Consider the following 24540-nt stretch of genomic DNA (forward strand, 5'->3'; position numbering starts at 1 on the left):
GAAAATCCATCCTCTGATCTGGATCAATGTCTTTCAGGATTTTGGGAGAATTAGTCTTTGGGGATTTTTGTTCTGATTCCATAAAGTGCAAGCAATTCTTCCATATGACAAGCTGATTTTAGAGTTTGACATCTCACGTATACTTTCTGACATCTAACTGGATAATTGGTTGATAAACACTTCTATAGGGAACATGATTCTACAGGTGAAAATAGCTGTAGTTGATTTAGAATCTTCTGTGCTTTGTTGGCATGAGGCAAAAGGCCTTTCTATAGGGGTGGAATAATGGACTGTAATTGCTATAGATTTGGTGCCTGAATTTGAGGTTTCAAAGGGACCTGAATATACTAAGGGGGGACCACTTCAAGTTGCTTACTCCCTAAGTTAGTAAAGGCTTCTCTACCTTCAAAGAAGGGTTTACAGAGACAAAAATACAAATAGCAAAGGTAGAGAAAAATGTAATCAGCCACACCAACATATTATCACAAAATACACATTGTATTAATCATCATTAAAAAAAATCCTAAAAACACAGAGATGTTAAAAAAGTTTTAAAAAATACATATATAAAGTGCAAGTGACACAAAAAGTCAATGGTCACAAATCAATTGTGACAGTTAAACATCAGTCTTTGGCTAGACTAGAGTGCAACTCCTATAGTACAACTTCATATGACATCTACAGGAGAGGAAACACTTTTTGGTCAATGAAGACCCAGATACACCAACCAGATGTTCTAATAGCTGGTGTAATGCCTCGACATGTTTCAGTTCATTTATTTTCATTCAAACTTTCTTCAGGAGGATTTTTTGTTATTCCGTCACTTTTCTTTTTTTCAATCAATAGGGCACTTTAACATATTACAGTGCTCAAACCAAAAAGGTGCTGCTGAAAAAACATTAAAAGAACTGGTGAGTCTAGATATTCACTACAGCAGAAACAGATTCAATCTGTATAAGCGAGGAATGAGAAAAAATAAATACTTCTATTACCTAGCATCACAGTAGTAGTGATACAGGAGAAGGCTAGAATTAATTCCAAGTTCAAGCAGTAAATGCAATTTTCATAATTCTCACTATCTGAAAAAAATATATACATATAGGTTGAATCAATCAAAAAAACACTACTCATGTATAGCCTCTAAAAAAACATCTGTTCACATGTGCCCAAAGGTTACACCTCATCTTGCAAACCTCATCTTGCAAAACAATGAACCAAAACTAGTCAGGATATTAGGAAAGGGAAAGAAACACCCTCCCATGGACACAGAGAGTGGAGTCAACATAAATTCAGCACTAGACACAAAATGTGAAAAGTAAAGGTGTCCCCAAACTATCCTGGATCTAAAATAGCTAGACACGAGTGTTGTAGAAGGAAGAAACAAAGAGAAGACTCACCAGGAGCCCTGTGAACAAATTACTGCAGCTGCAGAATGTTGACAAAGTTAGCTGGGCGTCGTGAAGGGGGCATGTGCAGTATGCATTTGGATGCCCGTAAGAAGCAGCACTACAGCAGAATGGCTGGAGTGCACTAGAAGAAATGTAAGAAGCAACCAGATTAGGAAGAGCAGTGATCACTCCATGTATGGGGGCACATCAAAGCAAAAAGTTCTTTCGGAGCTGTTTCCCGTACCGCATTAGAGAAAGGGAAAAAGAGGCACACTCACCCTTGCTCGCACTCGTAAAGATAAATCAATCAGACGGCTTGAGCAGGTCAAAGGGGGGCCAGCGTCTCTTGAAGAAGTCAGCCTGCAAAGCGAAAAAGTGGGCGTACACAGATACCAATCCCTGCAGGACGTCACATTGGCTGTGCTCAGGTTTTTAAAGGGGAAAGAAATCCCAGCAGTCTATGCAAAAGGAAACAAACGGTACCATCCGCCATTAGCAAGTGTTTGTATTGCGAGGCAAGGGGAGGGCAAAAGGCCCTTTTTGGTGTCAGTGCCGCAGTCCAAGTCAAAAGGAACACGACCCCTAGTGGTAGACCATGGAATAGCCTAGAGAAAGTAAAACAGTGCATACAAGTAGTTTATACAAAAAAAGCCCTCAGAAGTGGTTCAGCCAATTGAAACTCGCAATTGTACCTCCAAAAATGACGCAAAGGTAATGAGTCAAGGACAACCCCAGGCTAAAGCATATGATACTAGGGCACTTACTTACTTTGTGCCACTCGATAGCATCATTTAACCCGTAGAGGTCACTACAAGTTCGAAAAATGAGTTGTTGTTCTTTTTGTAGGAGTTTCTGGTTTTGGATATAAAGGGTGTTGGCTTTAACCACCAAGAGTACTGTCCACCTGAAACTCTCAAAATCATGTGCTTTCTCAACAAAATGTTTGACCATGGGGGCTTGGAGTGTTTTGTTTTTGATACAGCTCTTATGTTCATTAAAACAAGTTTTTATCTTCCGATTGGTTTTACCAATGTAATGAAGACCGCAAGGACACGTAACCATGAAACTACATGGTCGGTGTTGCAGTTCGAAAAAGATTTCTGGATCCACATGATGTTAAAACCTATATCTACTTCTTGGGATTTAGATGTAGTTTTACAGGCTACACATTGGCCACAAGGATGATGGCCCGTGACTGGGGGGAGCCCCCATAAATTGGGAATGCTGGTCATCAGTGCCAATTGGCTTTGGAAACAACTTTGACTTACCCAATTGCCTATAGAGGCAGATTTCGTGTAGGCAAAAAGGGGCACAGAGGGGTCAGACTTGGTAGTTTTTAGCACTTTCCATTGTTTCGAAATGATCTTACGAATAGCTAAACTATGATTGGTGAAAGTGTTTACACACACTATTCGATCCTCCAAACTTTTTTTGGGTTTGTCTTCCAGAAGGGCTTGTCTATTATTGTTAAAAGCGCTTCGCCGCCTTTTTTATCAGGCTCTTGGGATAGCCTCTATTCAAAAGTTTAACTTTTAAATGTTGGGCTTCTTTTTCATAAGACTCTTTACTAGAGCTATTACGCTTAAGCCTGAGAAATTGCCCGAAGGGCAAATTGTCTCTCAAGTGTTTAATATGGTGTGATTGAAAATGTAGGAGTGCATTTTTCTCTGTTTCTTTATGGAAAGGTCTAACACTGATGGGCCCATTTTCATGATACAAAGTCAGATCCAGAAAGTTGGTTGCCTCTTGTTCAATGCTAAGAGTAAACTGAAGGTGTCGATTAAGGCTATTGAGCCATGTTAAAAATTCTACTGCTGTTTCACGTGTGCCCTCCCATATCACGAGCACATTGTCAATATAACGTGACCATGCTTTGATGTTATTACTGAAGGGATTACCTGCAAAAACAAACTGTTTCTCGAAAAATTTGACATATAGATTTTAGGACCTACCTTGACCAAGAGGCAATCCAGTTCAGAGTGCACACTTAAATCTGATCTCACTCACTCTCATCCATCTTCTCTCACTCCTTCTGCATCTCCTTCCCTCACTCACTGACTCACTCACCATCCCTTTGCAGTAAGATGGTATTTCTATATTGTGGAGCTTTTGAAGGGGTGCTTTTAGAATACAAGCAGGGAGTGTATTTTGGCAAATGCCACATGCAGAACAGAACTGTTCTACAGCTACTGGTACATGACTAGCCAGAAATAAAACGTGAGAGTATGTGTGCCTGGGTAATTGCTATCCCTAAGGGCCCGGCAACTAGATGGGAATGTGTAGTTTCCAAGACTATTGGCTATAATGGTTTGGGGCCTGTAACTGGTATCTACCTTATTGATTTGCTCAGTTCCATGCACATATCTCATCCTCTCCATGACGTATAGCCCCTGTTTATCAACCCCCTCAGTTTCAGTATTGACTTGCATAAGGCACTTTTCAGCACTCTTTTGTTTCATTGAATAACATGAAAGTCTCTGGATTTATATAATTTTCCTAGGATCGGGACTGGATCAGGCACTCGAGGGGTGGACCCAAACTCACAATCTCTCCATAGTGTACAATAAACTTTGAACAATGTCTATCTCTTGTACCAAAAACCATTCACATATCAACTGGGTAATGGCATCTACCTCATGGACAGGTTAGGTTTGGGAACAATGTGGTTTAATGACACCCTGAGATTCCCACTGTATTCCCGCTTTATTAGCTATATATAGCTTTTGGAAGCCATGCGTTATATTTTGATACTGGATGCCCAGTGACACAAAGAGGAACTTTCATTGTCAGGTTGATCTTTATTGCAGTCCAATCGGTCTTGTAGTGGAAACACCCTTTCTGGTGTACTATAGAGATTGTAGCCTGTTGCCTTAGGGATGGTCTATCTAGCGATTTTAGCTTTAGTGCACAACAAAACTACCCTTAGGTTTGAAGTTTTCATTGGAGTGGAATCCTGATATTGCACTTCTGACATCATTTGTGGTACTTCTGACATCATTTGTGCTAGTGTGGGGATCAAAAGAACACTTGAGCCACAGGAAGTGAAGCTCACCAACTTTATTCAGTACATTTTCCCCAAACGGGTTTGGTAGACAGACATGATAACACTGATTCTGTAGGTCGCTGTTCCGATTCGCTTATCGCCTGATGGTCTTTGCACCCTAAAGTAAACTGCATTGAGAATGGGCGTGTGTGGCCGGCTGACATACCCCGGAGCAGACGTTCGGGGGAGGCTAGAGTTGGTGCGCTGCTGCCTCCTTGGACCTTCTGTGCTATCTCCCCACCTGTCACCTCACCCTGGCATGGTGCAGTTCACTGCAGTGCATTGCAGTGCAAATATCTTGGAAACCGTGCATCCTAGGCCTGGACCTCAAGTTTTGTTCCCTGTGCAGAGAATGGTCCTTCTGTGACCACACAGATGTATCGCCAATTTCCGGCAACCGTCTCATGAGTGAAGGTGCTGAAATCTGGGAAAAGAGTTGCATGTCCAAATGTCATGTAGCTAGTAATGTCCGGAGGGTCCTCACATGTAAATATGCTAAATTTGCTGCAGATTGGTGAAATGATGTGGAATTGTGTAAGAAACAGCGCTTTGCCAAGTCACAAACCCGCAGAATTATTTTTGACTTGTACTGAAATCCAGGGAATGGGGTGGGGTGTCCAAATGCCATGTAGGCAGCAATGTCCTGTAGGTCCTAACAGATAACTATGCAAAATGTGGTAGAGATTGGTGAAATAGTGTGGAATTGTATAAGAAACAACACTTTTCCACAATCCAACAAACCTATTTGGACTTGTGCTTATACCCAGAGAAAGGGGTGAGGTCTCCAAATGTCATGTAGCCAGTAATGTCCGGCGGGTCCTAACAGACAACTGTGCCAAATTTGGTATAGATTGCTGAAACGGTGTGGAATTGTATAAGGAACAATGCTTCATCACAAATCCGGCCACAAACAAAGGAATGTTAACTTTTATAGTATATTGATGGGTTGGATTAAAGAAACGTCTGTATGACTCAGAAGGTGTGCAACTAAACTTGAAGGCAAGAGATTCTGTTAAAATGACCTAGTGTCCAAGGCCAGTTGTCTAATCTACTATGCACAGTTCCTTCATTGACCTATCAGTCAGTCAGTCAAAATACTGTATTTTGGTTTAGAAAAACTATACAAGTTTGACATCAGTAAAACAGCAATAAATGTAGTGAATGGCCAATAATGCATACATACAAATGCATGCAAAATTCATAAAATTCAGATATCCCAAATAAACTTTAATATCTAATATAAGTACACTTTGACTTTAAAAATAATATAACATCATCTTACTGAGTTTCTACATATTAGTTTGCAGTGATTTTTAATATAAGTCTAAAGGCAGCATCCAAATAAGACTGAGTCGCCCAGGCAACCGCATGGCCACTCAGCCTTTGGAGAAATGAAAGAGTGGTGTTGCAGTGTCTGATTCCCCTCCCCTTCAGAAGTAACATGGTTTTACTGCAATCATGATGGTATTTGGGGAAGAAAAAAGTGAATGCCACAACGTTTCTTGAAGCGGAGGACGAAATAAACCAGAAATAGGCTCATCAGTAGTTATTTGATCATTTGGCAGCAATGCCCCCAATAGGAGGGACATGAGGCCTACATTTTAGCTGTTTCCTTTGACTTGGTTTTACTTTGCTCATCAGGCTATTCTACAGTTCCATTCGTGGTGATGGCACAATTTAATCTGTTTTAAGATTCTCTAGACTCATAAAAACGCTCAAATAACACCTTTCTTACACTATATGCACTCAATTGTAATAGTACTTTTGAGTGATAATCAATGTAATGCAATGTCAATCTTAGTTGAAACAGAGCTAATGTAAAATAGCAAGGGAGTTTTAGTAACATAGGGCCTGATGCATGGAAGTTTTTGCACGGTTCAAAGTGATTTTGCACTGCTGAAAAGTGACTTTGCACAGCCGACAGAAACCCTAATTCATGGAACTGTGCAAAGTGTATTTTTGCAGTGCAAAGTCAGTGCAAAGTAATTTTGTACTGCCAAAATGGCTTTGCACTGACTTTGAACTGCAAAAATACACTTTGCACAGCTCCATAAATCAGCGTTTGTGTCTTCTGTGGAAAGTCACTTTTCAGCAGTGCAAAGTCACTTTGAACCGTGCAAAATAGTCCATGAATCGGGCCATAGTCTTGTAACAAGACATCTCAGAAAATGACACGATACAACGGTATCCAGTCAAAATATCTAAAACATTACAGAGTGGAGTGGACCATAACACCGGAAAACACTGCAAACATGAATTAAATAAACAAAGGATAGTGGGGTAAAGGGGTTAAAATGGGTCGGGATGCATTTAGAGTGGTGGCGTTATGTGGCTAAAAAAAAAGGGAGCTTGGAGGGACCACCCTAAATAAAAACTACAAAAAATGAGAGTTTTTCAGTGTTTTGTCCATGATGAAATGTAACACTCTGTGCCTCATTACGACCCAGGCGGTAAGTTACTGCCTGGGTCGTACCTTTACCGCCATGGCGGAAACTACGTTTACGCCATGGTGGTTGGTGGATTTACCGCCCCATTCCAAGGTGAGTGGGGCGGTAAATCCCCATTTCCCATTTACCCTTCCCCATTCCCATTTTTGCCCCATAGGGCATAATGGGAGTGGGGAAGGAGATAATTACGCCACCGTAAATTACGGTGCCGTAATTATCTCCAAGGTCCCTTAGCGCCATGGATTTTAACGCCGGCAAAAAGAAGGCGTTAAACTCACCATGGCGCTAAGGGACCTTGTAATCAGGCGTTAAGGGTCGGCGCCGTTTACGGCGCCGTAAACCCCTTAACGCCTGACTCGTAATGAGGCCCTCTGTAATTGTTTTCGGTAAGATCACATATAACAGATACAACGTGCTTGAGGCGATTACTCTATGCAAACACTGACAATAGAACTTCTCGTGTACACAGATCATTGAAAACAAACCCTTGGTTCAAAATGGGCCTCATTACGACCCCGGCTCTAAACCATGGTGCTATTAGCACCATGGTCCATGCCGGGCTCCGCCATGGTGAATGGCGGAATTACCGCCCCATTCCAAGGTTGGCGGGGCGGTAATTCCCCATTCACCATGGCCCCTTCCACATTCCCATTTTTGGCCCATAGGGCTCAATGGGAATGGGGAAGGCGCTAGGTCCCTTTGCGGGTTGGTTTTTTAACGCCTGCTAAAAGCAGGCGTTAAAGTGCAACCCGCAAAGGGACCTCATAATCAGGCATTAAGGGTTTAACAGCGCCGACACCTTTTACGGCGCCGTTAACCCCTTAATGCCTGGGTTGTAATGAGGATTATGTGTGGACAGATTTGGTGCCGATATTAAGCAATCCTCATATGCTATTTGTAGACGTATAGGGCATGACAGACACCGTATTTTAGATCAGTGCTAGGGAACTGCATAAAATACAGCACAGTAAACATGCAGAATAATTTTGTTTACCTCCTCGATTTATCCTCAGTGTAATAGCGCCACTTGCTTTCATTAGTGACAACAGTTGCTTTTCCATGTGATTAAAACGCCTGCGATTTTCGGAGACTATAACTCCCAACCCTCCCATGCCACTGCCAATCTCAAATGCATAGCACTTTAATTTCCTCCAGTTTTGGATGGATCCTGACTCAGATGCTATCACGCTCCCGTCTCCGAGTTGCCTTACTCAGCTCCATTGTGTTACCAGCGCCTACAAGCAAGTACTTATTACGCACAGGGGAATACCGTACCAGCATACTTTCAGTGGCAAGGATGTCTTCCCCCAATCACCCGTGACCATGCCCCGCAGGCAGCCCATCACCCGTGACCATACCCCGCAGGCAGCCCACACCACAGGAGACCCCCCATCACCCGTGACCATACATGTATTCAGGGGTACGCGAGTGCGTTTTACATGCGATTTGACTGGGCTGAGCGGGGTATGTGTTTTAAAGGGTATGCAAGTGTGTTTTACATGCGATTTGCCTCTGGGGTGGTCCATCCTCACCTCCCCATGCCCCGCAGGCAGCCCACACAACAGGGGGCCCCTCTACACCCGTGGCCATGCCCCGCAGGCAGCCCACACCACAGGGGACCCCATCACCTGTGACCATGCTCTGCGGGCAGCACATCACCCGTAGCCATGCCCCACAGGCAGCCCACACCACAGGGGACCCTCATCACCTGTACCATGTCCCGCAGGCAGCCCATCACCCGTGACCATGCCCTGCAGGCAGCCCATCACGCGTGACAATGCCCGCAGGCAGCCCGCACCACAGGGGACCACCAAACACCCCTGACCATGCCCCTAGGCAGCCCACACCACAGGGGACCCCCCATCACCCCTCACCATGCCCTGCAGGCAGCCCATCACCCGTGACCATGCCCCGCAGGCAGCCCATGCCACAGGGGACCACCCAACACCCCTGACCATGCACCGCAGGCAGCCCATCACCCATGGTCATGCCCCGCAAGCAGCCCACACCACAGGGAGCACCCAACACCCCTGAAAATGCTCCGCAGGCAGCCCATCACCCGTGACCATGCCCCACAGGCAGCCCGCACCACAGAGGATCCCCCCTCAGCTGTAACCATGCCCCACAGACAGCCCATCACCCGTGACCATGCCCCGCAGGCAGCCCACACCACAGGGGACCCCCATCACCCGTGACCATGCCCCGCAGGCAGGCCATCCCCGTGACCATGCCCCGCAGGTAGCCCACACCACAGGGGACCCCCCTCACCCGTGACCATGCCCCGCAGGCAGCCCACACCACAGGGGACAACCCAACACCCATGACCATGCCCCGCAGGCAGCCCATCACCCGTGATCATGCCCCGCAGGTAGCCCATACCACAAGGGACCCCCCTACACCCATGGCCATGCCCTGCAGGCAGTCCACACCACACAGGACCCCCATCACCTGTGACCATGCCCTGAAGGCAGCCCACACCACAGGGGACCCCCATCATCCATGACCATGCCCCACAGACAGCCCATCACCCGTGACCATGCCCCGCAGGCAGCCCACACCACAGGGGACCCCCCATCACCCATGACCATGCCCTGCAGGCAGCCCATCACCCATGCCCCACAGGCTGCCCACACCACAGGGGACCCCCATCAGCCATGACCATGCCCCGCAGGCAGCCCAGCCCCGTGACCATGCCCCGCTGGTAGCCCACACCACAGGGGACCCCCATCAGCCATGACCATGCCCACAGACAGCCCATCACCCGTGACCATGCCCCGCAGGCAGCCCACACCACAGGCGACCCCCCATCACCCATGACCATGCCCTGCATCAGCCCATCACCCATGCCCCACAGGCTGCCCACACCACAGCAGACCCTCCAGGACCCGTGGCCATGCCCCGCAGGCAGTGCATGCAGGCCCCGACTCATGCCCCCCGTCCCCACCAGTGACGGCAACCTGCAGGCAGGCCTCAAACCATATCCCCCAACCCCACCAGCACATTGTACCAACATACAAACATGTATCAAATGTGCACCCAATGCCCCATGGAATGGGAATCCAAAAATGCACACATGCACGCAGCCAAACATATGACCAACAATGATCCCCAGCAGTGACACATTACATATGCAATGAAGAGTGAGACATGCACCAAACCATTGACAGCAGACACCATTTAGATATGTATGAAAGAAAGTGTTTTGAAAAAACAAAAAGACACAAAATGAAAATCAAACATTAAAATGAAATTGAATTGAATGCAAAAGCAAAAGAAATGCAAATCCAAAGGTAATGGGAAATCCTAAATTAAATGAAATCCAAGAAAGTGGTCCATACTCCGTCGTCCAGTTCCAAATAAAATAAAACACATAACCATTACCTAATGGTGAAAAAAAAATATTAATACAAAATTCCAACAAAGTCCAACTATATAGTATGAAAGGTCCATGATCCCAAAAGTTAAAAAACTGCACACACAAACTACACTATAAAATAACTATATACAAGAAGTGGAGCAATGTCTATGTACTCCAAAATAAAAAATAAAACAAATGAAACCTAACCCTACAGAACTATATACAAGGGCAGTGCTTGTCCTATAGCTCACAGTTGCTACCAAGAGTTTTGGCCAGGGCATCATCGAACTCTGTGTCTATAGCCCACAGGAGGGACTGTGCTCTATCCTTGAGGGCTTGCAGGGACGCTGCCATGCTCTCCACCAACTCCCTCCGACTCTCCTCGAGGAACTCTGCCCGCCGCAATGCCCGCTGCATGGAATTCTCCGCCCTGACCATGGTGAGCCCTCTCTGCCCGCCGCCGCTCTGCACCTATTTGCCGGCCTATCCACTGCCACACGGAAGACACACTTTATGCAGGGTCCTCCTACCCTTTGGCCGATGCCTGCCCCTGTGATGTAGTTGGCCCTGAGTCCTGATGCCTCCTACGTCAAGCCTGCTGCTGCCTTGATGCCATCTGCCTGTGCCAACACGACTGCCTCCGGGATGATGGCAAACCCCGGGGCTGTTGTGCACGTGCCCTGCTCGAAGGTGCCTGTGCAACCTCCATTGCCAGGGGTCCTGTTGCTGGGGTGACCACCTTTGCTGAACGTCCGACTCCCTACTGTGGCAGGGATGGGATCTCAACCAGCCTGGCCGTAGTGGATGGGGCAGGTCCACAGGGGGCCTCGTGTTATCTGGCCCGGAAGACAGCATGGAGGACGACTGGCGCATAGTGGGTGAAGATGAGGCGGGGTTCGCAAGAGTGTCCAGAACATGGAGGAAACCCCAGACAAGCCAGTTCAGGATGGCACACACCTGTTCGTGATGATGTGCGTGGTCCTGCCAGGAAGCACACACATCATCACGAATGACACGTGTGTGCATCACAACACCGACTAGGACGGGCTCAATTCTGTCATGGATTGCCACATCCGCAGGTAGAGGAAGGTCAGTTGACGTGGACTCATCCGCTCTCTGCGGACAGGCCTGGACTGAGGCATGCGTGCACAGTGATGCAGTCTCAGTTTCAGTGACAGTATTAGGCACAGGCCCCTCCGCGGTGACCTGAGCTGCCTCTTGACCCTGCCCCTGCCCCTGGACTGCACCACTTGCACCGGTGACATCACCCCCTCCAGGCCCAATGTGAGGGTCTGATGCCGCGTCCTCCTCCTCCTCAACCACCACCAACCTGGATGCCTCTGCACCGTCTTCTGCATTGTCCTGCCCCTGTGGGAGCTCACCTGCCCCTTCTGCGGCCGTAGTCGCAGACGCGGCACCAGTCCTCTCGCTCCCTAAGATGTTGCAACATGGGTGGGTGACTGGGCCTTGCGTCTCTGCCTGGTGGAGGCATCCCAGCCGCTTTGCTCCATAGCGCTGTCTCCGCCCTTTTCCTCCATCGACGCTGTAGATAGGGAGACATTGAACACAAGCATTAGGGCACCAACCAAATGTCTGCTAGCTACAAAGCAAATGCACATGAGTGGCACAGTCAAACGTCATATCCATCATCACCCTTCACAACACACGGGCCAGTGCAAGCAACACACATGCACATACAAGCATGGCACATGCTACAGACATTGGCATCCATGTCCAAGGCACTGTGTGAACATCAGAAGGGGGCTGAACCTCACATGCATCATCAGACATGCACATCACATGCATACACACCACCGCACAGTCATGCATCTGGCCATGTCTACATCCCGTCACATTGCATTCATGGACAACTGGGCCGCATCAGTCAATCACGCATTGTGATGCTCATGTGTCATGCATCCATGGCGTTTTCCAGTCACACACTCACCACTCAGACACACGCACATGTACACCATGCATGTCCATGAAGGTGACTTAAGCATCCCTGTTTCACACCCCTCAAATGGCCAAGTCCAGACACAGGCATCCAAACATGTGTGCGTCTTCACATGCTGGTGCACATCATGCATTTCAACACAGACCTCATTGATGTGGAACACGCTTGACTGGACTCACATGCAGCACAGTCATGGCCCTGCACACAGTCATCCATACATGTGGCATGCCAGACATAAGTCCAAGGTGCACACTCTAGCCACACCTCAACATGCACTACGCAGGACAAGAACACTTACCACTCGACTCCCGACGGGTCTGCTACTCGAGGACCTGGTGGTGAAGCGCTGGGTGTATGCGCTCCAGAACCCTCATCTAGATGTTGCTCAACTGGCCCCGGCGCCCCACATCATCCTCAGCCTGGACAAGGCGCTAGGCTTTGTAGAGGGTCCTGGACCTGAAGTCCTCCCAGCGCTTCAGGACGTGCTTGTAGTCATAGGGTGCGACCCCCTCCTCGTTGATGGCACCCAAAATGTCCTCCCAGATCCTCCTCCATCCTTCCTTTTCTGTGCCCGATGTTGAGAAGAGGGCCTCATAATGCCCCAGGACTTGCTCTACCAGGATGCCAACTTCATTGGCAGTGAAGCTAGCAGCCCTCTGCCTCTCTTCCGGGAGGTTGCCACTGGGCCCAGATGGTGTTTGGTCCGACATGGCAACCCCCGTGGCAGGTGTGGGTGGGCAACTGGGTCATGGGGCTGGGCTGTGGAGCAATGGGACAGCAGTTGGGAGTTTTCTGTATCAGCAGAGGTGGTCGCAGCAACAGGACCTCTGGCAATGTCTTCTGTGCAGGCACCAAATTGCAGGGCACATTGGCAGCAGGCACACTAAGTTGTCTGGCAGCAGCAGATGGCTCGTAGGAGGCAGTTCGGGGCATTAGGGGGCAGTTAAATGGCCTTGTGGGCAGGAGCATGGTCTTCCATGTGTTTTCGCGTAGGCAGCTTGATGCAGAGTGACTTCACACATGCAAAAACAGCACGTTAGCGTGGAATTTGAGGAAAGGCCCTTAGCGCATAAGTGACATGACTTGCGTAGGCGTTGCTTCCGGCACGGGTTAAAGGTCTGCGTAGGACGCCATTTCGCTGTATGTGCTTTTTGTGGTGAGCAAGCATGTGATTCCTCTTCTTCTTGTGAGTTCAACATGATTACTTCACAACGGTTGCAGTGTGTAGTTCTTGTTTACTGCAGCAGTGCTTACTTCTTGTTTTGGCAGGGGAGTTGCCAACGCGCGTGTATTATTTATTTCATTTTTCCAGGCCGACAGTGAGTTGCGTACATATTATTCCCACTGTGGTTGCCCGCATGTGTCGCGTACCCCATTTACAAGGTCATAGTAGCCTACGTGTTCTACGTGTAAGCATTTTTTGTGTTTCTGGGTGTCACATCGTACTGCGAGACGTTAATTCCAGGCACGTGGGCTACCGAGGGGTCATGTGCACATTTGTTTTTGTTTTTGGGGGACCCGTCTATTTTACCCAGGGGTCACAGACAGCCTTGCAGGAGCACAGAGGTACCTATTCTATCTAGTACCCTGTCCCCTTCACCCCAATTGCCCAGGACAATTGTTTTCTGCACCTCCCATTTGCACAAGTACATCAGTGCCATGGTTGGGAGGCCACCAAGTGGTAAGGGAGGCAAAGCTGGGTGACCTCCCAGAGCTGTCCGCGGTAGGGGATGTGGCCAGATAACCAGGGTGGCCAAGATGGCAGTGGTGGGCAACGTGGGCAGGGTGGCCGCGGTGGGTGACGTGTTCAGGGTGGCTCACGAGGGCTGTGTGTCCAGGGCCATTCGGGGACAGCTATGCCCCCGCAGCGGGTCAGGGTGATGCAGCTGACACCACCCCAGCTCAGGGCCTGCTAGCCTGTCCTGGATTGGTCACGGAACAGGCACGGGATGACTCACTCGAGAACTATTCCAACTCTGCTCTTATGTTTCTAAGGGATCTTTCTATCCCAAGACGTCTGTCCGCTCTGACGTCTTACCTACCTTTCAGAACTTGATCACTTCCATACATTCTTAATACATTTTCTACCTTCGTATGTTTTGTTGCACTCGCCACTAACGTACACTACTCTTCCCGATTTTTTGTTTACAATAGTGACATCACCTGACGCCACTGCGCGGTGACGTCACAGTCAAGCGCCATTACTTCAGTGTGCCGCCCGGTACTCTTACTACGAGCATGGGAACGGACACACCATTTCTCCTTTCTTGCCGGACTGAGAAGGTAAGCAGATCCTCCTCTGCACTACCTTGCTTCGTTAAACTTCACGATCGGGCTCTAAAGCCTTTTTCTACACATTTTAAACATTAGAGTATGACCCAGACGACTGAGAAGTCACAGCATCTCGTGTTCTGCCGGATCCTCCGGGTTGAGATTGTTGCCATTCTACCTTCACAGTGACTACTTTCCTTACCATAAGGGTAAGCACAAAAACCTTTTGAGACTAATATTCTTTTGTAAAGATACAGCCCGCCTCATATCTCTCAACATGAATAATCATTGATTAATAGCCCTCCATTTATGAATGAACTACTCTTTCTCTTGTCAACTACCGACAATGACAATGACATCGCCCACTTGAATGCCTCTATTACACCGTCATTTGGCGGTCAGACCCTTGAATCCCTTTTTTAAAAAAAATATATAGAATATCTACTACTTGAAACTTTGAATTTGGTATATTGATTGTTGGACACACCGGATTGTCTAGGATAGAATAGACAGAACAACTTTATAGTTGAATAACTGAGTGAATATGTTTACTTTAATGATATTTACCTAAGCCAGCAGTACATTGGGTTCTTTCCTGATGAGAATGCATGTGAATGTAATATATTGAATTATGATTGACTTTGAATATATATTATCATATAGATAATTACATGTTTTGTTGAAATTTCCCTTTAGATGTGATAAATGTGTTCAATATGCCCCTGAAGAAGAGATGAACTTCTCGAAACGCGTTGGGCCAACTATGAATTATTGAAAATTAAAGCAACTGGAAATACCTAAAATTTATGTGTGGAGGTTTTTCATTGAATACTAAAATGTTTTTTTGTGCTTTAAACTAAATAATAAGTATTGCAAAGTATGTACACACATATTTGGTGTATCTAAGTCATATTAATAATTGGGCTCTATTTGAGCTAGTGAAAGTGTGCAGGGGACGGGAGTTCCTCTATTAGGAACTTACTTTGTTTACGGGATGACTCACAGGCCAACTTCCGTGTCACGAAGTCCAAGCCACGTGTGGCAGTGAAAGTTGCTGTCACCAGGCCACTTGGATCTGGGGCAGCAATGTCATCTGCTGCCCCGAGCAGCCAGGTTGTGGAGGCTGCAGGGCCAGCTGCAGCTGACACCACCCCAGCTGTGAGTCACCCAGCTGGGACACTGTTGGTCCCGGCCCCTCACACCAAGGCATTTGTGGCACTTGGTCCTGGCAACAGCACCCAGCAGCCAATGCCTGCAGTGAGATCTTTGGTCATCATGCCATTGCCTGCTTCCAGTGGCCAATCCAACTGCGCTTCAGCCCCTACTGACCGGAGCAACACAAGCCACTCAGGGTCCGCCCCACCTCTCAAGAGGAAGAAGCATGCTCTTGTGGAACAGGCTGGGACCCCAGACACGGCTCGGCCCTCCGGCACGTCAAGGAAGCAGAGTTTCAATAATGTGGAACTGGATGCACTTGTGGGTTATGTGTCGGAACACAGCTGCAGCATGCTGGTGATGGCAGGGTGCAAAACTATGCCTGCTCAGCATAGGTCCCACTGGCAGTGCATCGCGGACCGCATTAGTGCCTTGGGATTTGTGAAGTGCACAGCTGATGATTGCTCGAAGCGTTGGAATGACCTCAAACGCCGAGCTAATAACAAGCGGGACACCGCCAGAGGACGATGAACTCACAGAACATGAGGCGATCGCAGGAGAGTTCATCGCAGAGGATCAGATCCAAGGTGTGGGAGACCTCCCAGATCTTCAGACAATGTCCGGTGAGTGTCCATGTGTGTGTGTCCAGGCCATGTGTATGTTGCTTGGGTAATGCGTTGTGATTGACTGCCAATGCCATTGACGTCAAGAACTTATACACATCTATTCCACATGACTCGGGAATTGAAGCAGTTTAATGGCTACTCCTCAACACAGGTGACATAGAAGCAAATAAGGAATTTATCATCATCTTATTACGCTTCATCTCGACAAATTCTTACTTCAAATACAGAAATCAGTTTTACATGCAGACAATAGGAACGGCGATGGGAGCCATGATGGCCCCCTCATATGCTAATACATTCATGCACAAATTTGAGTCCGATCATATACTACGTCATCAGAGATGGAAACCACAATTGGCCATTTGGGTTCGATTTATAGATGACATATTCAGCATTTGGACGGGCACAGAGACAGACCTGATGGAATTTTTTATATACCTGAACACAATCAATGAAAAAATCCAGTTCACTCATGAACATTCCAGGAACAATATCCATTTTCTTGATGTAAATGTACAATCTATGGAACATGAATACAAGACTAACATATACACCAAACCAACAAATCGCAATAATTTACTACACAGACTAAGTTTTCATGAACCAAGTTTAATCAAAAACCTGCCATACAACCAGATGCTTAGAGTGAAACGCATCATTAGTGAACCTAGGGAATATGACAAAGAACTTCATGAGATGGGTGAGAAGTTTTCGAAACATGGATACAGACAAGAAGAAATAGCAGAAGCTAAACATAAGGTGAACCAAAAGACCAGAAACGAACTGCTAACAGCCACGAGAAAAGTGAAAACGGAACCACCATTGGTATTTGTCACTAGGTTTTCAACACAAAGCACCCGTATCAAAGCAATTATAAAGAAGCACTGGCAAGTATTATCTTGTGACCAAAAAACAGAGGCTCTTTTTAAAGAACCACCAACATTTGCCTATCAACGTAGCATACATTTCCGAGAAAGTTTAGTACAAACGAGACAACTTAAGAAACAACCAGACACTAACGCGTTGGAACTTTTCCATGTCTTCACTGCAGCAACTGCAGTTATGTGCTGAAAGGATCGACCATCAACCATCCCCACACCGGGAGAAAAATCATGCTGAAATAATTTCCCACCTGTGACTCAATAAACATTATTTACGGCATCAAGTGTCCCTGTGGACAATTCTATGTTGGTCAGTCTCAGAGAAAAGCAAAGCTTCGCTGGAATGAGCATCGCTCATGTATACAGAATAAGAACTCAAACTCGGCAGTCAAAAGACATTGGATTAAAGAGAGACATCATTTAACCCAAATACGATTTATGGTGTTGGAAGTAGTTCAAAGTAATGATCCTCATGAGAACATACAGACCAGACTTGACAGGAGGGAGTGTTATAGGATTGAGAATTTGGGGTGCCTAACCCCGCGAGGAATGAATGAAGAGATAAACTGGGTGTGCTTTTTATAAGCATGCTTGTGATCTCAAGGTTATGAGGGTAATACCGACATGGGTACATTTTCTGAGGATTGGTTTTATTGAAAGTAATGTAATCAGCAAGCGAAGTATTGATGTAAAGAAAGAGGTATCTACCATCACACAGGACTTACAAAGAAGTTATTACTCCATGTGTATAATGCATTGATTATTTACTGCTATTGCTTTTTACCTTTCATGTATATAGATTATGATGAGATTGACACCCAGTGTGATGAATGCACTATGAACGTGAATTGAATTATGTTAATATGGGTTACAGCATTCCCGAACACATTTCTAGATTTACACTCAATGATATATTAATAAAAAGGGACAAACGATCACCACCAATTGAAGGTACTCACGTAACTCCCTCCATATGTACACCCCGATCATCCCGTCTCCCTGTTTCCATGGGGACACGGGACGTGAGGCGTTGCTACGCAGGCCCTGTGCCAAGCGATGGCATACGCAACATTGGGTTGCCATAGAAACTCGTACATGAGCTCGATCACTATTTCCCCATAGATCACACAGTTTCAAGCATACACATTGTAATAATGTGCAATGCCTTATTGAATGGAAAAGATTAGCGATCAGGAGCAACAGAGCAAGATATAATGTGATTCTACTCAATTCCGACACCCCATCCGTCTTGTATCCCCGTTTCCATGGGGACGCAAGGCGTCGCTACGCAGGCAACCGGCCACGTGATAGCGCATGCTCAACGGGGTTGCCATAGGAACTTGGATACAAGCTCGTTCAGTGTTTCGCTACGCGATGCGGGCTTGTTGTAATTAACCTCACGTTGCAGAAACATAGCGCAGCAGGACCGGCCGCAGAGTGAGAGGAAACATAAGAGCACACTCTAACGGGTAAGCCCTTGATGTATGCTTAAAGAAAAACATGAGCACACACGAGCCTTGTATAATAATGGACAGTAATTCATTAAGGTTTCGTTATTTTTGACTAGATTACAGACGAATGAACCGTTGAATGCAGAGGGTTTTCCACCCCACAATGCTGTCAGGCACCTTAGGATATTGCAAAGGTAACTTGAGTGTATCTCAGACATGCACAGCACAGTAAATTTGTTAATTTATTAGCACAACCATTTAGGAACATTCATCTAACGATGATGCCATGTTGTTATTTTCCCCTCATAACCTCAAACCTTCTGTCTATTGGGAATTACCTTCATTGGGTATGTATATTTTAACTTATTCATCATACATTGAATTATTATCTTCTGTGACAGAAGACTGTGACATTTGACACACATGGATTGATGTAATATCTGAACTTTCTTTTTGAAACCGTATTTGATTTGTGACTTCCCTCATATGGGACGAATGTATCCTTTGTTGAAACGTTTTGATTTGTTTATTTTTATGATAACTGATTTCGACTGTTGAATAATAAGTTGAATATAGCAGTGTGGTTAACGCCCTGAAGAAGGAGATTCGCTCCCAAATGCATTGGCATTAAAACAGCCATACAAAAATTAAACAAGTCTGCTTCTTGCCTGTTAAATACCTAGCAGTTTCAAAACTAATAACTCAGGAATTATTTTTGAGACCAGAACTGAAAGTGTTTTTCTCAAAATCTACTTTTGACATCAACCTTCAGGTGTACATGAACTCACAGTTGGATATAAACCTTCATTCAGACGTGCACATGTTTATATATCTAAATAGACGAAAGAGCTCCACAAGAGCTCACATTGAGAGTACCAGACTTAGTTGGATGAGCTCATCAAACTTTTTGTGTAGGGTGCAAAACTATGCCTGCTCAGCATAGGTCCCACTGGCAGTGCATCGCGGACAGCATTAGTGCCTTGGGATTTGTGAAGTGCACAGCTGATGATTGCTCGAAGCGTTGGAATGACCTCAAACGCCGAGCTAAAAACAAGCGGGACACCACCAGAGGACGATGAACTCACAGAACATGAGGCGATCGCTGGAGAGTTCATTGCAGAGGATCAGATCAAAGGTGTGGGAGACCTCCCAGATCTTCAGACGATGTCCGCTGAGTGTCCGTGTGTGTGTGTCCAGGCCATGTGTATGTTGCTTGGGTAATGCGTTGTGATTGACAGTTCAGGCATTGTAGTCATAACTGCCATGTGTGACCCATGCAATGCTTGTGATGCGGACTGCACAAAGCGATGTGCTGTACATGGAGGCAATCCTCATCAACACACCTGCACCCTCCTTCCATGTCAATCACTCGCCAGCCTCTCTTGTTCATATTCTTGCTCAATGACATGTTTACGGATAGCGTGTGATGATCTTCCACTCAACACTCACCCTCTCTTGTCACATGACTTATGTCTCTGTGAGGTCACCCTGCAAGTCTATCCTCCTCAGGGCCATTCTTCCATGCCTCTTTATCCCCCAGAAGCTCACTGTCTTCATGGGGCTGGTGATTCCCATGGCCGACTACTGCAATGGCCTGTTACCAATTTTCTGTGAATATGTACTCTTCCCTCTGCAACTCTGCCAGACCTGTACTGTGTGGTACATCCTTTGGCCTTGATGCAGGGTCTGTCACTCGGACTTTGCTGATGACACAGCCTCACAGTGCCCATGAGTGTTCATTCATGGACCGTGTGCATTCCAAGCAAGCCCTTATGGGTCTGGGGCAAGCCCCTCATCCATCTCCATCTCCAGTATTCACTCCTTCTCATGGTATTTCATGATCCCTTTCCTGGTCACTGAGGGTCAGTTGATCATCATACCCATTTTATTGGGATTGTCACCTGTGTCGAGTGGATGCCTCCCTCTGATACAGCCTCCCTGCCTTTATGCAAATGGTGTTGTGGGTTTTCCGAGTCTGGGGGCACTTCTAATGCTTATTCATGTGGTGTGCTTTCTGTCCTCCTCTCCCCTGCTGTAGTTGCAGATGACTGTGAGCATGCAATTGAGACCTGCCCACACTGTCTGCTACAACACGGTACTCTGAGTAACCATTTTGACCCATGCACTGCCTCCAAGCCATCCTCCGCCTTTGGGTTTGGGGTTCACTGTATCCCTACAACCCACTGCAAACACTCTGCACTTGCCCTTACACTGCCATCATGGCACAACATTGTAATTACTGTTTTTGTCTTTTTATTGACAGTTGAGGGCCTACACATGTACTGAACTGCACCCGCTCACTTATGAGCCCTGTTTCAAACTTCAACATGCCTATTCACTTGTGTCATGTCAAAGTGACCTACCATTGATGTATCGATGTACCTCCCATCACTGTATTTGAACACACTGGCATTGTTGCATCGTGTGACACATGTGTGTTTTGTCACAGTGATTTCCATGCACTGTCTGATGACGTGCATTTTACATGGATGGTGGACAGTAGTGATTCACTCCCATCTGGGCCTGCTTGTCAGTTCTCCCATGGCTATGCTACGTGCCATCTGGGTGCTGTCCATCTTTCACGTTTGTTGAAGGTCCATGCCAGTCACAGGCTTCTGTGTGATGCAGGTGCTATGCACCATGCAGCACATTTGTTGTTTTTCCATTTTGGAATAATCAGTGTCTGCTTTCAGGATCTCCTTCCACTTCATTGGCACTGCGTGCATGGCTGAGTTTGTGTCATATATGACATGTCTGATTAATGTGTTGAATGTCAACATTGTAATGCCTATGTGTGTGGCCTATGCTGTTAACATGTGTGGTCATGTCTTCTTTTTTTATTTTGTGCAGGTGATGATGCACTGGAAGCAGTGGAGGAGGAGGAGATGGTGCAGGGGGAGGAGTATTCAGAGCCCCAACCAGGTACCAGTGGAGGACGTGGGGTGGTAGCGCATGAGTATCTATTGGTGTTACAGACCATCCTGTCCACGGGTGTCTCTGAGTACACCTCTGAGGATCTCTATGCCTATGGTGCTGAATCGGATATTGACCCAAATGTCCCGTCGTAGGTGAGTGATTCTGGCATGGATGCTGTTCTGTCCAACACACCTGCACTGGGGGTAGACCCCTCATGGGCCCATTCAGTTTTGTAATGTCCGCTTGTGGCGGTTACGGATACAGGGTCACGCTCCACACTATTTGCTCCTGTTCCTGGGGCAGCAGATCAAAGGAGGAATGCAGTCCTACAGTCCTGCAGCCACAGGCAGCGCCAACACAGCAAGGTCCACGTCTCTTGGGCCTGACAGGTGTGGTGTTCGGCAACGCGCTGGCCGTGCGCCACCGGGTAATACTGTGTGGGAGAATTCCATGTATGCCATTGCACAGCAACAGAGGGCATCATGTTAGATGATGGCTCAGGCCGTGGAAAGGGTGGCCACTTCCATTTCCCCCCCGAAAGGCAGGTGGAGCTCCAGCAGCAGGCAACGCGGTGCACGTGCTGCTTGCACTGGCAGGACATGTTGGCCGCCAACAGGGACCGACGGGCTGAACTGGGGGCTCTGCGCACAGCCGTAGCGGCAGAGGCACATGCCCACAGGGATGCCCTGAGGGAAGATAACAGCTCCCTCAGAGCTACTCTGAGTGCACTTGAGATGGCCCAGAGTGGACAGGCAGAACAGCAGATGGAGCAGCTAACACACAGCATCTCGGCTGAGCTCCAGGCAACCCATGAGGCAATCCGTGCATCACGTGAGGGCTTGCAGGCAGCTGTCTGTGTAACACATGAGGCCTTGCAGGCAGAACTTCGTGCTACACGTGAGGTGCTGCATGGGGACCTCCGGACCATCATCCTGCAGAACCAAACCTTTCAGACCTGCATGCTTTCTACCATGGAGGAGCATGCCAGGGCTAGGTGTGGTCAGCCTCCCGTACCATGCACACCTTCTCATATTGCACCAGAGGGTAACAACAGTAACAGCAGTTATTCCACTATAGGCTAGCCATGCAGGCCATGAGCCCATGGAGGTTTTTTTTTTCTTCTCAACATCCACACATGTGAGTGTTGAGGTGCACCCTGCACCTCCTAACCTCCTGGGTGGTCTCCCCTCCCCCTTGGTCAACCAAGGCCATTTTCTATTTTTTATTTTTATTTTTATTTTTTATTTTTCACCTTTTTTGTCTATTGTGCATTCATGTAACAGTGTGTAGCTTTGTGTGGCATCCGAAGGCATCCACTGTGTGTTCCAGCTGGGCCCATACAGACTTGTCTTGTGTTTGTGTTTGAGGCTTGGGGTCCAGACACGTATGCCACTCCTGCTTCCCCTTTCCATGGGCTTGCAAGGAGGGCACCATGTGACAGTAACTTACACAGAGGCATTGGGCTTCCATCAGTTGTGTGGCCAGTCTGAAGTCCAAACTGTGTATACACCCCTAGTGGGGATTCATGATGGTTTCTCCAGTGCATGGTTGACATGTATATTGGTTTTAATATTGCTCATTGTGCATATTTACATGTTGCATCTTCATGTATTGCCTTGCCTGTCTCCATTGTTGAAGAACGTCATGCTGTATGCAGTACCCTGCCACATTTAGCTACCAGCAACACACTCAAGATGGGAGGGGTCCATGTGGTGGCTTTGTCAGATTGGGACACTTGTGCTATTGTGATTGCTCACTGTCTGACGTTGGCACTGTTGGGTCCTGTGTTCATGATTTGTTATGCTGGTAAGTATATGTTCATGTGTACAGTTTCATTTTGATGTGTGAGAGGGAATTGTCTCTGGCCTGTTTCCATTTGTCACGGTGCACTTTGTGACAGTTGTGTCATGTGTTGTGCATTTATTTGGTTGCTTTCACATTTCTTTGCATGGCATGGTTTGTCGGACGGGTGACATGGGGTTTGGGAGGGTTTAGATGACATACCAGTATTTGGATGTGCTGTTTTGCAAGGGGGTAGTGGATTATGCACCATGAATGTGTGCCTATTGGTCACACAGGATTGGGTTTGTTTAAGCAGCTAGGGATGCACACAATGTAGCACTTCCACGGACACATTCTCAGGGTGGTAAGGTTGTGACAGTTGACTGTCCCTTTGTCATCATCGATTGTCACCTGGTATGTGCCAGGCCTGTGTGTACTCTGCAAGGGTGGGATTTTAGGTGAAAAATGTAGCCACAAGTTGGGTACAGGCTGCCTCGCCACGTGCCCTTTCCCTTCCCATGCACAGCAGGCGTGCATGTGGTTGGGGATGTGGGGGCACCACTATGTCGACCAGTACGCCCTGCCGTGTTGCAACATTGTGTAGGACACATGCTGCCACAATGATCGTGCACACTATTGAGGGTGCATATAGTAGCTGTCCACCAGAGCAGTCAAGGGAGCGGAAACGTGGCTTCAGCACTCCAAATGTGCGCTCCACTATGGCCCTGGTTGCAATATGGGCTGCGTTGTATCTTACCTGGGGTGGTCTGGTGGGGTTCCGTATTGGTGTCATCATGTAGGTGCTCAGAGGGTAGGCACTGTCCCCTGGGGAGGTGATAATGGTTGTGATTAGTTGGGTTTCTCTATTTCTCTGTGTGCGACATGCATGCATGTGCACAGGCATTTGTACTCACCAATGAGCCATGTGTCGCCTTGCCTCCCAGCTTCCAGGACTCGGTTTAGGGGTGACATTCTGAATGTGAAACTATCATGGGTGGACCCTGGATAGTTTGCGTAGACAGAGGTGATTATTCCCTTGGCATTGCATACCACCTGCACATTGATGGAATGCCAGTGCTTGCGGTTTCGATAGATGTGCTCAGTGGCCCTAGTCGGACGTACATCCTTGAAATGCACAACATCCATGCAAAAAGACCATTGAGCTTCCGCCCCCGCCACAGCACAGAGTCAGCCTTACTCGACCTCAAGAACCAACTACTTGAAGCCATGGACAAATGCAAAACCTCACTCCAACTACTCTTAGA

Source organism: Ambystoma mexicanum, chromosome 7q (genome assembly GCF_040938575.1).
Source record: "Ambystoma mexicanum isolate Mex_15411 chromosome 7q, UKY_AmexF1_1, whole genome shotgun sequence".
NCBI lineage: Eukaryota > Metazoa > Chordata > Amphibia > Caudata > Ambystomatidae > Ambystoma > Ambystoma mexicanum.